Here is a 12,135-nt window from a genome sequence, read left to right on the forward strand (position 1 = left end):
TTGACTGACAATGCCTGGTCAGTGCACGATAAAACTCTAGTTAAGTAGTGTATACCCAATTCTTGATAGGCTAATAGCCATGTGAGTGATACCACTTCCTAATGTCCTCTGATCCATTCTTTGCCAGCTACTTTGTAAGGTTACTCATTTTGTCATAGTCTCTTTCAACTTGCCAATTTTATATTTTTAATACTGGTAAGATAACTGTTGGATGTGGGGACAGAGGCCATTCAACCCAATGTGCCTGCTCTAGCATTCAGTAAGATCGTGGATAATCTGATAAGTAACAAATTCACGTATTCCTGCTTTGTCCAATAACCCTTCATTCTCTGAAAGAGTAAAAATCTGTCTCTTAGCTTTGAATATACTCAAGGATCTAGGCTGAACAGCTCTCTATGGTAAATCTGTGGAGTGCTTTCTTCATCGACAGCACCTTACCCAGGGCTAGAAGACTGGAGTTTGGCTTATGGGATGCTAATATTTGAGAGGCAGTGAGGAAAAGCCAGGGAACTAGGTACCCGTGATTATGACCTCAATTGTTGGAAAGTTGTTGGAGGGGATTCTGAGGGACAGGATTTGTGTATTTGGAAAGGCAAGGACTGATTGTGAATAGTCAACATGGCTTTGTGCATGGGAAATCATGCCTCAGTAACTTGATTCTCTTTGAATAAGTGACAATAAATGAAGGCAGAGCAGTGGGTTTGTCTGTATGGACTTCAGTAAGTTTAAGTGGTTTGTGAAGGTTGTGGTTGGTTGGCTTGCTGAGCTGGTTCATTGTTCTGCAGACATTTTATTACCCTGTGGGTAACATCATCAGCGCAGCCTCTGATGAAGTGCCATTGTTTTTCCCTGCCTGTTTTTAAACTCTGGTCCATTGAGCTGGGTTACGTCACTTGTGTTTTCCATCGCAATGGACTGTATATGGGGTCAAGTTCTGTGTGTTTGTTGATGGCTTTCTTCTTGGAGTACCAGGCTTCTAGGAACTCCCGTGTCTGTCGTGTCTTTAGACATACAAGACGGTCAGAGGATTAGATAGGGTGGACAGTGAGAGCCTTAGCAAGTTTTGAGAAGATTTGTAGCTCAGGTTGAGGTTCTGGATGTGAATTTGCTTGCTGAGCTGGAAGGTTCGTTTTCAGATGTTTTGTCACCATCCTAGGTAACATCATCAGTGAGCCTTTGGTGAAGCGCTGGTGTTATGTCCCACTTTCTATTTATCTGTTTAGGTTTCCTTGGGTTGGCGATGTCATTTCCTGCGTTGGTGATGTCATTTCCTATTCTTTTTTTCTCGGAGGGTGGTAGATTGATTTGGAGCCTATGTGTTTGTTGATGGAGTTCCGGTTGGAATGCCATGCTTCTAGGAATTCTTGTGCGTGTCTCTGTTTGGCTTGTCCTAGGATAGTTGTGTTATCCCAATCAAAGTGGTGTCCTTCCTCATCTGTACATAAGGATACGAGTGATAGTGGGTCATGTCGTTTTGTGGCTAGTTGATGTTCATGTATCCTAGTGGCTAGTTTTCTGCCTGTTTGTCCAATGTAGTGTTTGTCACAGTTCTTGCAAGGTATTTTGTAAATGACGTTCGTTTTGCTTGTTGTCTATATAGGGTCTTTTAAGTTCATTAGCTGCTGTTTTAGTGTCTTCGTGGGTTTGTGGGCTACCCTGATGCCAAGAGGTCTGAGTAGTCTGGCAGTCATTTCGGAAATGTCTTTGATGTAGGGGAGAGTGGTTATGGTTTCTGGGCACGGTTTGTCTGTTTGTTTGGGTTTGTTGCTGAGAAATCGGCGGGCTGTGTTCGTTGGGTACCCGTTCTTTTTGAATACGCTGTATAGGTGATTTTCTTCTGCTCTTCGTAGTTCCTCTGTGCTGCAGTGTGTGGTGGCTCATTGGAATAATGTTCTAATGCAGCTTCGTTTGTGGGTGTTGGGATGGTTGCTTCTGTAGTTCAGTATTTGGTCCGTCTGTGTTGTTTTCCTGTAGACGCTGGTTTGAAGTTCCCCATTGACCGTTCGCTCTACTGTGACATCTAGGAATGGCAGTTTGTTGTTTTCCTCTTCTTTTGTGAATGCTATGCCAGTAAGGGTATTATTGATGGTCTTGAAGGTTTCCTCTTATTTGTTTTGTTTAGTGATGACAAAGGTGTCATCTGTATAGCGGACCCAAAGTTTTGGTTGGATGATTAGCAGAGCTGTTTGTTCGAGTCTCTACATTACTGCCTCTGCTAAGAACCCTGATATTGGCGATCCCATGGGTGTTCCGTTGGTTTGTCTGTAGGTTTTGTTATTGAAAGAGAAGTGGGTGGTAAGACATAGGTCCACTAGCTTGATGATGATGTCCTTGCTGATGAGGTTGGTGGTGTCTGGTGTATGTGTCTTTTGATTCTTCTAATAGTGTAGTCAGTGTTTCTTTGGCCAGGTCGATGTTGATGGATGTGAACAAGCTGTTACATCAAAGGAGACCATTATTTCATCCTCTTCTATCTTGGTGTCTTTGGTGTTCAGGAATTCTTGGGAGGAGTGAATGGAGTGGTGTGAGTCTTCTACTAGGTGTTTTAGTCTTTGGTGTAGTTCCTTGGCTCATCTGTGCGTTGGTGTTCCAGGTAGCGAGACTATGGATCTGAGGAGGGCTCCTGGTTTGTAAATTTTTGGTGAGAGCCTTTTTCCTCAGATAGTGATGGCTAGCTCGAGGGGACATAGCTTTAAATTGAGGGGTGATGGATATAGGACAGATGTCAGAGAGAGGTTCTTTACTCAGAGTAGTAAGGGTGTGGAATGCCCTGCCTGTAACAGTAGTAGACTCGCCAACTTTAAGGGCATTTGAATAGTCATTTGACAAACATATATGATAATGGAATAGTGTAGGTTAGATGGACTTCAGATTGGTTTCACAGCTTGGCGCAACATTGAGGGCCGAAGGTCCTGTACTGCGCTGGAATGTTCTATGTTCTGTGTTCCTGCTTTGCTTGTCCCAGGATCTTGGTGTTGCCCCAATCAAATTGGTGGTTCTCCTTGTCCATGTAGACAGATGAGTGAGTATTAGTAGTGTCTTTTTGTATCCGAGATAATTGGAACTGCAGATGCTGGAGAATCCGAGATATCAAGCTTTTGTGCTCTTAAGATGCTGCTTGGCCTGCTGTGTTCATCCAGCTCCACACTTTGTTATCTGTGGTGTTCTCTTGTTAATTTCCTTCCTGTTTGTCCAATTTTGTAATGTTTGTCACAGTCTCTGCAGGGAGTCTTGTATATACTGGCCCTGTCCATAGTGGGTAGTGGATCTTTGGTTTGGGTGAGCACTTGTCGTAGGGTTGATGTGGGTTTGTGTGCTACTCTGATGTCCAGTGTTTGTAGAAATCTTGTGGTTAGTTCTGATGCCTTCCTGAGGTAAGGTAGCGTTATGTGTGTCGGAGCGTGTAGTATCTTCCGACTGTTTGCCTGATAGGCATCTTCTGACTCAGTTGTTTGCATATCCATTGTTCTTGAATACTTGGAAGAGGTATTCTTCTTCTTGGTGTAGTTCTGTGCTGTTGCAAGTGTTGTTGACCATTTAAATAATGTTTACACATAGCTTCATTTGTATATGTTAGGATGGTTACTGTTGAAGTTCAGTACTTGGTCAACGTGTGTGTGTGTGTGTGTGTGTGTGTGTGTGTGTGTGTGTGTGTGTGTGTGTGTGTGGCTCTTCTGTTTACTTTTACTTTTGTTCTGGAATACCCCATTTCGTCCTGCGTTCTACCGTGACATGCAGGATTGGGAACTGTTTGTTCTTCTGTTTGTCCTACTCTCTGGTGAATTTGATTCCGGTGAGGGTGTCATTTTGTTAGTTTGTGTGTGTCTCCTCTAGTTTGGTCCGTTTAATGATGACAAAGATGTCGTCCACGTAGTGTATCCATAGGTTTGGTTGGATTAGTGGAAGGGCTGTACTTTCCAGACTTTGCATCACCGCCTCGGCTATTAGTCCGGAGATAGGTGTCCTGTTGATCTGTTTGTATGTTTGGCTGTTGAAAGTGAAGTGGGTGGTGAGGCATAGGACCGGTAGCTTCAGCATGTTGTCTGTGGAGATGGTTTCACTGGACCCTTGGTCTTGTTCTCATTGTGCTGTCATGACTGTTGTCTCATTGCTGTTTGACAAGGTTCTACATAATAGACTGGCAAACAGGTTAGATCACCTCATACAGTGGGGAGCTAGCCATTTGGCTACAAAATTGGCTTGAAGACAGGAGACAGGGTGGTGGTGGAACATGGTGTGCTGCAATGAACAGTGCTGGATACACCATTTTTTTCATATATTAAAATGATTTGGATTAGAATATGAGGTATGGTTAGTAAGTTTGCAGATGACACAAATTTTTGCACTTTTGATAAAAGAATACAGGCATGGACTATTTTCTAAATGGCGAGAAAATTCATAAAGCCGAAGTACAAAGGGATCTGGGAGAGTTAGTCCAGGATTCTCTAAAAGTTAACTTGCAGGTAGAGCCCATGATTAAGAAAGCGAATGTAATGTAGTTGTTTGTCTCAAGAGGTTTGGAATATAAAAGCAGTGATGTGCTTCTGAGACTTTATGACGTTCTAGTTAGGCCCCATTTAGAATACTGTGCCCAATTTTGGGCCCCACACCTCCACGAAGGACACACTGGCACTGGAGCATGTCCAGCAGAGATTCACATGGATGATCTCTGGAATGTAGATTTAACGTACGATGAACGCTGAGGATCCTGGGATTGTACTCATTAGAGTTTAGAAGGTTGAGGGGAGATCTAATAGAAACTTAGAAGATAATGCATGGTTTAGAAGTTGTTTCTGTTAGGTGGGGAGACTAGGACCCGTGGGCACAGCCTTAGAATTAGAGGGGGTTAATTTAGAATGGAAATGAGGAGACATATCTTCAGCCAGAATGTGGTGGGCTTGTGGAATTCATTGTCATGGAGTGCAGTGGAGGCCGGGACGTTAAATGTCTTCAAGGCAGAGATTGATAAATTCTCGATCTCGCAAGGAATTAAGGCCTACGGGGAGAGTGCAGGGACGTGGAGTTGAAATGCCCACCAGCCATGATTAAATGGCGGCGTGGACTTGATGGGCCGAATGGCTTTACTTCCACTCCTATGTTTCATGGTCTAAAAATGGCAGTGTAGTTGACGGTGGTACAACGAGACCTTGATAAGGTGGGCTGATAGGCTGAGGAGTGGCAGATGGAGTTTAATCTAGATAAATGTGAGGTGCTATATTTTTGGTAGGGCAAATCAAGCCAGGACTTGTACAATTAATGGCAAGGCCCTGAGGAGTGTTGCCGAACAAAGAAACCTTGGAGTGCAGGTTCACATTTCCTTGGAAGTGGAGTTGTAGGTAAGCAGGGTAGTGAAGAAAGTGCATTGAATATCGGAGTTGGGAAATCATGTCGTGTCTGTACAGGACATTGCTTAGGCCACCTTTTTGGAATATTGCATTCATTTCTGGCTTCCCCGTTATAAGAACGAAGTTTCGAAACTTGAAAGGGTTCAGAAAAGATTTACAAGGATGTTGCCAGGGTTGGAGGGTTTGAGCTATAGGAAGAGGCTGAATAGGCAGGGGCTATTTTTTCCAGAGCGTCGGAGGCTGAAGGGTGACCTTATAAAGGCTTATAAAATCATGAGGGGCATGGATAGGGTACATGGATAGGTCTTTTCTCCACAGTGGGAGAGTCCAAAACTAGAAGGCATGGGTTTAAGGTGAGAGGTTAAAAATTTTTAAAAGGGACCTGAAGGGTAACTTTTTCATGCAGAGTGTGGTGCATATATGGAATAAGTTGACTGAAGAAATGTTGGAGGCTGGTACAATATAACATTTAAAAGGCATGTGGATGTTTGTATGAATCGGAAGGGTTTAGAGGGATATGGGCCAGATGGTGGCAAATGGGAACGGATTTATTTTGAATATCTGGTCAGCATGGACAAGTTGCACTGATGGGTCTGTTTTTGTGCTGTACATCTGACTCGTGCTTACTTTTACTTTGATCATCTCGATTTTACTTGTGCATTTGCCTGCAAAGTTTATTTTCTCTTAGAGGTTAATAAAATCATGAGGGGTGTGGATAACTTGAATAGCCAAGGTCTTTTTTTTTCCAGAGCGAGCCCAAAACTCGAGGGTATAGGTTTAAGATGAGAGGGCAAAGCTATAAAAGGGATCCAAGGGGCAATGCAGGGGATACTGTGTTTTTGGAATTAGGTGCTAGAGGAAGTGGTGAATATACCAGCCTTCACAACATTTGAAGATCAGAAGCCCCAGGACACCAGGTTACAGTCCAGAAGGTTTATCTGAAATCACAAGTTTATGTAGCGCTGCTCCTCCATCGTAGGAAGTGAACAGAAGAGCACAGGCCCAGTATTTACATGCAGAGAGATCAAAAAACCATACAAATGGGAGTGGATGTTGACGGGTTGCAAACTAATCTCTGCATGTGATCAAAAGTGTCAGACAGTGTAAGTAAAGTGTCAACAACTGAATTGCAATTGAAAGGATGAGGCAGAGATATATATATATACCGGATACATCAACGTTTTCTTCCTGTGAACTCATGGCAAGCAATCACTGAAATGATTACGCAACAAAATCTATTTTCTTCCCACCATTAGACTGAGCATGGATTACTCTTCAGAATCAGTCTCGTTCTTGGACACACTCACCTTTGTCAAGGACAGCCACCTCAGTACCTCACCCTACCGCAAGTCCAAAGATAATCTCACAATGCTACACTTCTCTAGCTTCCACCCTAAACATGTTAAAGAAGCCATCCCCTACAGACGAGCCCTGTGTCTACGCAGAATCTGGTCAGATGAAAAGGAATATGATGCACACCTAAAGATGTTGAAAGACACCTACTTAAGGACAGGATACAGTGCTCAACTGATTGCCAGTTCCCACATGTCTCAGCGAAAAAATTGCAACCTCTTCAGAAGATAGACACAGGACACAACCAATAGAGTACCCTTGGTCATCTGGACATCCCCGGAGTGGAGAAACTGTGCCATGTTCTTCTCAGCCTTCAACACGTCATCAATGATGATGAGCATCTCGCCAACATAGTCCCTACGTCTCCACCTCATGCCTTCCAACAACTAACAAGCCTTAAATTGGCCATTGTTCACAACAGACTGTCCAGCCTTCAGGTCAACATTGACCACAACACCACGCAATCCTGCCTTAGCAACCTCTGCAAGACAAGGTAGGTCATCAGCATAAGTACTACCACTTACGATCAAGCTGTTGACACTTTAGTCACTGTCTGACACTTTTGTTCACCTGCAGAGATTTGTTATTCAGCCTGTCCGTAAATAAATCAAGTCCCACTCTGCTCCAATCATTTGTATCATCTTTTGGTATCTCTGCCTATGAATTCTGTGCCTGTATCCTTCACTTCACCTGGTGAAGGAGCAGCACTCTGAAAACTTGTGATTCTAAATAAACCTGTTGGACTATAACCTGGTAGCATGTAATTTCTGACCCTTGTCTACCCCAGTCCAATACTAGCCCCTCCACATGATAAAGTAACATTTAAAAGGCATCTGGATGGGTACATGAATAGGAAGGGTTCAGAAGGATGTGGGCTAAATGCTGCAAATGCGACTGCATCAGTTTAGGATATCTGGTTGGTGTGGACAGGTTGAACCGAAGGGTCTGTTTCTGTACTGTATAACTTCTACTCTATGACTCTCCCTATTTAATTTTTGGATTTTTTTAAGAACTAGCCTAATGCTCTGGCTGAGATAACAAGGTGTAGAGCTGGATGAACACAGCAGGCCAAGCAGCGTCAGAGGGGCAGGAAGGCTGATGTTTCAGGCCGAGACCCTTCTTCAGAAATGGGGGAAGAGGAAGGGAATTCTGAAATAAATGTGGAGAGAGGGGGAGGCGGACAGGCACTGCAGGAGGCCTGGGACGGACATGTTGTCCGAGGAATGGGAGGCGGAGTTGAAATGGTTTGCGACTGGTAGGTGCAGTTGTTTAGTTCGAAATGAGTGAAGGTGTTCCACAAAGCGGTCCCCAAGCCTCCGCTCCGTTTCCCTGATGTAGAGGAGGCCACAACGGCAACAGCGGACACAGTAAAACCATATTAGCAGATGTGCAGGCGAACATCTGCTTGATGAGGAAGGTTTTCTTGGGGCCTGGGATGGGGGTGAGGGAGGAGGTGCAGCAGCAGGTGTAGCACTTCCTGCGGTTGCAGGGAATGGTTCCAGGTGTGGTGGGGCTGGAGGGAAGTGTGAGATGGACAGGGGAGTCCTGGAGAGAGTGGTCCCTCGGAAAGCAGATAAGGGTGAGGAAGGAAAAATGTTTTTAGGGGAAAGGGTCGGATTGCAGATGGTGGCAGTGTCAGGATGATGCGTTGGTTCTGGAGGTTGGTGGGGTGGTACGTGTGGATGAGGGGGATTCTGTTTGGTCATTATTGCGGGGAGGAGGTGTGAGGGATAAGTTGTGGGAAATCCGGGAGACATGGTTGAGGGCATTCTCGACCATTGTCAGTCCTTTGTAAATATCCTTTATTTAAGTCTAGACCCAAGTCTCTCGCATTCTCGCTGTCTTCCCTCGTCCTCGTCCTCGCTACCCACCCCCCCCCGACATTGTCTACTTTGATATCATAAACCTTCCTCATCGTACATCACCCAGTCCGAAGTAACCTGGCCCCTGGTTGGATCCACACGCCTCTCACGGCAGTCATTAATTCTTCAACTCTACTGTTTCTATGCACACTTGCATTTAGGAAGGAGAGATAACTACTTCGGTTCTGCATTTCAGTCTCTCACCGAGCTCCCTAATATTTGGATTCAGGATCTCACCCCATTCCTATGCAAGTCATTTGTAGCAATGCTGATCAAAACTTTCAGCTGAGATAACAAATTGTTAAGATGGATGAACACAGCAGGTCAAAGCCCGAGCCCCAGTCTAGGCCCGAAGCGTCAGCTTTTGTGCTCCTAAGATGCTCTCAGCCTACTGTGTTCATCCAGCTCCACACTTTGTTACCTCGGAACGTAGAACGTAGAACAGTACAGCACAGAACAGGCCCTTCAGCCCACGATGCTGTGCTGACCATTGATCCTCATGTATGCTCCCTCAAATTTCTGTGACCATATGCATGTCCAGCAGTCTCTTAAATGTCCCCAATGACCTTGCTTCCACAACTGCTGCTGGCAACGCATTCCATGCTCTCACAACTCTGTGTAAAGAACCCGCCTCTGACATCCCCTCTATACTTTCTTCCAACCAGCTTAAAACTATGACCCCTCGTGTTAGCCTTTTCTGCCCTGGGAAATAGTCTCTGGCTATCAACTCTATCTATGCCTCTCATTATCTTGTATACCTCAATTAGGTCCCCTCTCCTCCTCCTTTTCTCCAATGAAAAAAGTCCGAGCTCAGTCAACCTCTCTTCATAAGATAAGCCCTCCAGTCCAGGCAGCATCCTGGTAAGCCTCCTCTGAACCATCTACAAAGCATCCACATCTTTCCTATAATAGGGCGACCAGAACTGGATGCAGTATTCCAAGTGTGGTCTAACCAAAGTTTTTTTTTAATAGAGCTGCAACAAGATCTCACGACTCTTAAACTCAATCCCCCTGTTAATGAAAGCCAAAACACCATATGCTTTCTTAACAACCCTGTCCACTTGGGTGGCCATTTTAAGGGATCTATGTATCTGCACACCAAGATCCCTGTGTTCCTCCACACTGCCAAGAATCCTATCCTTAATCCTGTACTCAGCTTTCAAATTCGACCTTCCAAAATGCATCACCTCGCATTTATCCAGGTTGAACTCCATCTGCCACCTCTCAGCCCATCTCTGCATCCTGTCAATGTCCTGCTGCAGCCTACAACAGCCTACAACAGCCCTCCATACTGTCAACAACACCTCCAGCCTTTGTGTTATCTGCAAACTTGCTGACCCATCCTTCAATCCCCTCATCCAAGTCATTAATAAAAATTACAAACAGTAGAGGCCCAAGGACAGAGTCCTGTGGAGCACCACTCACCACTGACTTCCAGGCAGAATATTTTCCTTCTACTACCACTTGCTGTCTTCTGTTGGCCAGACAATTCTGTATCCAGACAGCTAAGTTCCGCTGTATCCCATTCCTCCTGACCTTCTGAATGGGCCTACCATGGGGAACCTTATCAAATGCCTTGCTGAAGTCCATATACACCACATCCACAGCTCGACCCTCATCAACTTTTCTAGTCACATCCTCAAAGAACTCGATAAGGTTTGTGAGGCATGACCTGCCCCCCTCAAAGCCGTGTTGACTGCATTTAATCAAGCCATGCTGTTCCAGATGGTCATAAATCCTATCCCTCAGAATCCTTTCTAACACCTTGCAGACGACAGACGTGAGACTTACTGGTCTGTAATTGCCGGGGATTTCCCTATTTCCTTTCTTGAAGAGAGGAATTACATTTGCCTCTCTCCAGTCCTCGGGTACGACTCCAGTGGAGAGCGAGGATGCGAAGATCCTCGGAGTGGCGAAGCAATCGCATTTCTCGTTTCCCAAAGCAGCCGAGGACAAATCTGGTCCAGGCCTGGCGACTTGTCAATCTTAATGTTTGACAAAATTCTCAGCACATCAGCATCCTCTAGCTCGATTCATTCCAGCATGCACACCTGCTCTTCAAAGGTTTCATTCACTACAAAGTTTGTTTCTTTCGTAAACACAGAAGCAAAAAACTCATCTAGGGCTTCCCCTACCTCCTCAGACTCCACACACGAGTACCCTACGCTATCCCTGATCGGCCCTACTCTCTTATTCCTCACATAAGTGTAAAATGCCTTTGTGTTCTCCCTAATCTGTTCTGCCAAGCCTTTCTCGTGACCCCTCCTCGCTCTCCTCGGACCATTTTTGAGCTCCTTCCTCGCCTGCCTGTAATCTTCTAGAGCTGTGTTTGACCCTAGCTTCCTCCACCTTATGTAAGTTACCTTCTTCCTTTTGACGGGAAGCTCCACCGCTCTCGTCATCCAAGGTTCCTTTATGTTACCCCTTCTTGCCTGTCTCAGAGGGACATATTTATTCATCACTCGCAACAACTGTTCCTTAAACAGTCTCCACATGTCTATAGTGCCTTTACCATGGAACAATTGCTCCCAGTCCATGCTTCCTAACTCATGACTAATCGCATCATAGTTTCCTCTTCCCCAATTAAATATCCTCCCATTTTGCCTAATCCTCTCCTTCTCCATAGCTGTGTGGAATGTGAGGCAGTTATGGTCACTGTCACCAAAATGCGCTCCCACCACAAGATCTGATACCTGCCCCGGCTCGTTTCCGAGCACCAAGTCTAGAATGGCCTCTCCCCTCGTCGGCCTGTCAATGTACTGAGTTAGGAAACCCTCCTGAACACACCTTACAAAAACAGCTCCATTCAAATCTTCTGCTTGAACGAGGTTCCAATCAATATTAGGAAAGTTAAAGTCACCCATTACGACAACCCTACTACGTCCGCACTTTTCCAAAATCTGTCGACCTATGCTTTCTTCAATCTCCTTGCTGCTATTGGGGGGCCTGTAGTAAACCCCTAACGAGGTGACTACTCCCTTGCTGTTCCTAATTTCCACCCATACTGACTCAGTGGGCAGATCTTCCTCGACAATGGAAGCTTCCGTAGCTGTGATACCCTCTCTGATTAGTAGTGCTACACCCCCTCCTCTTTTTTTTTTTTCCCCCCTTCTCTATTCTTTTTAAATACTCTGAACCCTGGAAGATCCAGCAACCATTCCTGCCCATGAGAAACCCATGTCTCTGTTATGGCCACAACATCATAGCACCAGGTACTGATCCATGCTCTAAGTTCATCACTTTTATTCCTGATACTCCTTGCGTTAAAGCAAACACACTTTAACTGATCCCATGGTTCCTTCCCAGGAAAATCCTTCCCACTAGCTGGTCTACCTTTTGCTACTGCCTCACCTGCGTCAACTCTCACCTCCAGTATTCAGCTCAGGTTCCCACCCCCCTGACATACTAGTTTAAACCCCCTCGAACTACTCGAGCAAACCTTCCACCCAGGACATTGGTCCCCTTCCAGTTCAGATGCAACCCGTCCTTCTTGTACAGGTCCCAACTTCCTCAGAAGGCATCCCAATTATCTACATATTTGAAGCCCTCCCTCCTACACCTGCTGCGCAGCCACG

General features: G+C 45.2%; 1 protein-coding gene across 5 annotated transcripts in view; it reads left to right on the plus strand.

Moving 5' to 3' along the window:
* The window catches only part of ctnna2 (catenin (cadherin-associated protein), alpha 2), a 1,331,223-nt gene that overhangs the window by 123,689 nt on the left and 1,195,399 nt on the right, over positions 1-12,135 (plus strand). The window lies entirely within an intron of this gene.

The sequence above is a fragment of the Stegostoma tigrinum genome, chromosome 1, assembly GCF_030684315.1.
Source record: "Stegostoma tigrinum isolate sSteTig4 chromosome 1, sSteTig4.hap1, whole genome shotgun sequence".
Lineage (NCBI taxonomy): Eukaryota > Metazoa > Chordata > Chondrichthyes > Orectolobiformes > Stegostomatidae > Stegostoma > Stegostoma tigrinum.